Source organism: Vigna radiata, chromosome 11 (assembly GCF_000741045.1).
Source record: "Vigna radiata var. radiata cultivar VC1973A chromosome 11, Vradiata_ver6, whole genome shotgun sequence".
Lineage (NCBI taxonomy): Eukaryota > Viridiplantae > Streptophyta > Magnoliopsida > Fabales > Fabaceae > Vigna > Vigna radiata.
In genome coordinates this window covers 1,053,695-1,057,117 of record NC_028361.1, presented here as the reverse complement: position 1 = coordinate 1,057,117, position 3,423 = coordinate 1,053,695, and the positions used below count along the sequence as shown (strand labels likewise).

At 24.3% G+C, this 3,423-nt stretch overlaps 1 protein-coding gene across 2 annotated transcripts in view; it reads right to left on the bottom strand.

The window, feature by feature from the left end:
• The window catches only part of LOC106777513 (chalcone synthase 17), a 10,837-nt gene that overhangs the window by 1,823 nt on the left and 5,591 nt on the right, over positions 1 to 3,423 (bottom strand). The gene's annotated exons all lie outside the window — the stretch shown is intronic.

Here is a 3,423-nt window from a genome sequence, read left to right as displayed (position 1 = left end):
ATATATATATATATATATATATATATATATATATATATATATATATAATTTTCAATACGCGATTAATAGGATTTGTAATAGTGTTTGAGTTTTACTGTTTTGAGAAGAAAACTAAAGAAATTTTTGAATTTAAAACTATTCCTAAATAAAAAAATAAACACCGTTTTTGTATGGTAGTACTTTTGTAATAAGGTTAATTATAAACGGTGGTGGTAGAGATAGGTAAGTTGCATGTGAGCAAATGGTGGTGATATCATTTTCAAAACAAATAAAAATAATAATAATTACTTTTTTGGTTTAAACTTTAAAATAATAATAATAGTTTAAAATGACAATGCAATGCTCATTAAATAAAAGATCACTAATTATTGGTATTATGCTATTGTATATTTTCTACTTACATCCTTGGTCAAGGTTCCATGAACCAAATGTGTCCACTCAATATTTTAAATTAAAATGAAAATGAAGCGGTTCATTTTTCCACGGTCAACCTAATGGAGCTACCTACCCGTTCTATTTTGCTTGGTGTTCTTCTATTTTAACAATAAGTATCAGATAACATCCTTTAAGTGCATGCTTGTTTTATTAAAAATAATATTTTTGTATATGTTAATGGTATATCTTATTTGAATTTTATGTTTACAAATATCAGTGACGTTAGCCATCCAATTTTGTTATAATAATAAAAAATAATATACTTTTAATATATTTAATACAGTTATTTGGTTTAAAACATTTATATCTATATATCCAGACCTCTCCCTCTCTCTATATATAAGGAAGATTTTTTTTTTGTCTATATTTATTTTCCAAATTTACTTATGTAAAGTGTTTTTAATTAAAATAATTATTTTATTAATTTTAACATTTCTTTAAATTAACCACTTTTCTTATTTGACTTTTTTTAAAACCTAATATTTTTTAAATATAAAACTACCGATAAAATAAATAAAATGATAAGTTATAAAAATTATTTATATTTAATCTCATAATAATAATTTTATTATTTTTTATTATCATAAAAAAAGTGAAAACACGTTTCACTATTATAATATAAAAAAAATTTAGATGGTAGTTATAAAACATTTAAAGTTGTTTCTTCTGATACAATTTCTTTATATAAAATTAACATTTTCTTTTTTAATGTTTTGAGCAAACTTTCACAATATTATGACACACAACTATTTAGTGTTTGTATATATTCAAGAAATTTATTGAGTGTTGTGGTGATTATTGAGATAATTCAGAGAAATTCTAATATTATTTTTATTAATTATAATTATGTAATTATTGAATTTTAATTATGTATATTTTGTTTTTATTTTAAAAATTGTATAGTACCATTTCATTTCGTAAATTGTTTGAAAGGATTTCTAAATATATATTCAATATGTATATATAATGAAAGAAGTAAGTGAAAATCATTTTAAATAATATCATCCGTTTTTTTTTTTTATAAAAGTTAAAATATTCATGAACTTCAATCTTTTAAATTTCTGTATATTGCAAAGAACATGAAGCGAGCTTTCTCAGTTTCACTTCAATTTTGTTGTAATATTTAAAAAACATTGCGAAGAGATAAATTTAAAAAATAAAATTACTAAAATAGGCAAGTGTGCTCATAAATGACTTTAAAAAAAAGTCTGTTTATTAATGATTTAAATTTTAACTTAAATATAGTACAAAAAGTCGTGGCTGCTAAATTATAAAGAAGTTTCCTCCACTTCCACTGTCAGTCATGATTCATCTGCAAACTCTTTAGTGTTTTTTTTGCATTGAACTCGTGGAACAAAATGAAAGTCGTCCGAAATAAACACCATTTATTACAGGAAAAAATTGTTATAATAACACCTTTTTTGATAATTTTTTGGTTTAAATCTTTTTTGTCCCTAAGTTAAGTTGTGATATTCACTTTAGTTCCCGCTTTTAAAAAGGTCAATCTTTAGTTCTTATGATATGAAAAAGGTATCAAATCAGTCCTCATGATAATACTTAATAATGAACAATAAATCACAAGTTTTCATACCTAGGTATCCAATATTTTGTGATTCGTTAACGGAGGTGTTATGAACAACAAATCACTTAATGAAAAACTTGTGATTTGTTAACGAATATGACTGATTTGATACATTTTTTATATCATAGGGATTAAAGATTGACATTTTTAAGAGCAGAGACTAAACTGAACATTATAACTTAACTTAAAGACCAAAAAGTGGTTTAAACCTAATTTTTTTACAACATACATGTGTGAGTTTTTTTTTCTAAAATAAATTCAAACATACTAATAAAATAAAGAGAGGTATCTTATTATTAAAATATTATTAAAAAAAGTGATCAAAATATCAGCATCCTTATGTTATTATAATCTCTCCCTCAAAGTCGCTCTATGCATTCACCATTCTTTATCACATATAAATTGAAACTGAAGAAATATTCAACTAAAGTCACTTTTTTATATCAAGTCGTGTTTTATAAACACCACTTATCTTGTATTTTTTTTTTAAATTTATCCATTCTGATAATTTCTATATAAAATTGTACTAAATTGATAAAAAGAAACCGTGTTTCTCTATGATGAACTAATAGATAAAAAAAAATACATACATTTTATTTCCTCTAAATACAAGCATTAACTTGTTAGTTGTATTAATAATTGAAAGATGCTTCAATAGTGGAAATTTGCAACTAATATATATAACATGAAATAAAATAGTCATTCGACATTAGAATAAATAGAGAAATCTCCATAGATTAATTTTATATTTTGTCTAATTGAAAAAGTTGTTGGTTTTTGTATAATTTTTCCAGAAAAAATTATAAATCTTTTAATAAAATTCTTAATAAAATTATAATTTTTTTTCTATAACATATAACTACTCAAACCCTATATACTTAATAGACTTGTTGACTTGAAGTAACAACTTAAATCATAAATATGTCTTTTCTAATTTTAGAATATATTAAAAATTACATTCTCTCTAATTTTGAAGTCATGTTGAAAGTGAAAAAGAAAAACAATAATTTATTATTTCAGCATTATAAATACAATTATTACTTTGATAAAAAAAAAGTTAAAAGTAAAATCTCTCATGGGTCAAGTACCCGAGGAAATAATAGAGTTGGGAGACAGTATTATATTGCGACACTGTGGAGAACTACGGTCTCGATGGTAAGTCCTGGTCCAAAACCAAACAGGACACCCCATTCAAGTCCTTCACCTGTTGTTTTTAGTCCATTTTCAGCTGATTTCCTCCTCATCTCATCCAATATGAATAGCACACATGCACTTGACATGTTCCCATAGTCACTCAGCACATCTCTAGTGGCCTTCATCTTTTCTGGTTTCAGACCCAACTTTTGTTCAACTTGGTCAAGAATTGCAGGCCCACCAGGGTGTGCAATCCAGAAGATGGAGTTGTA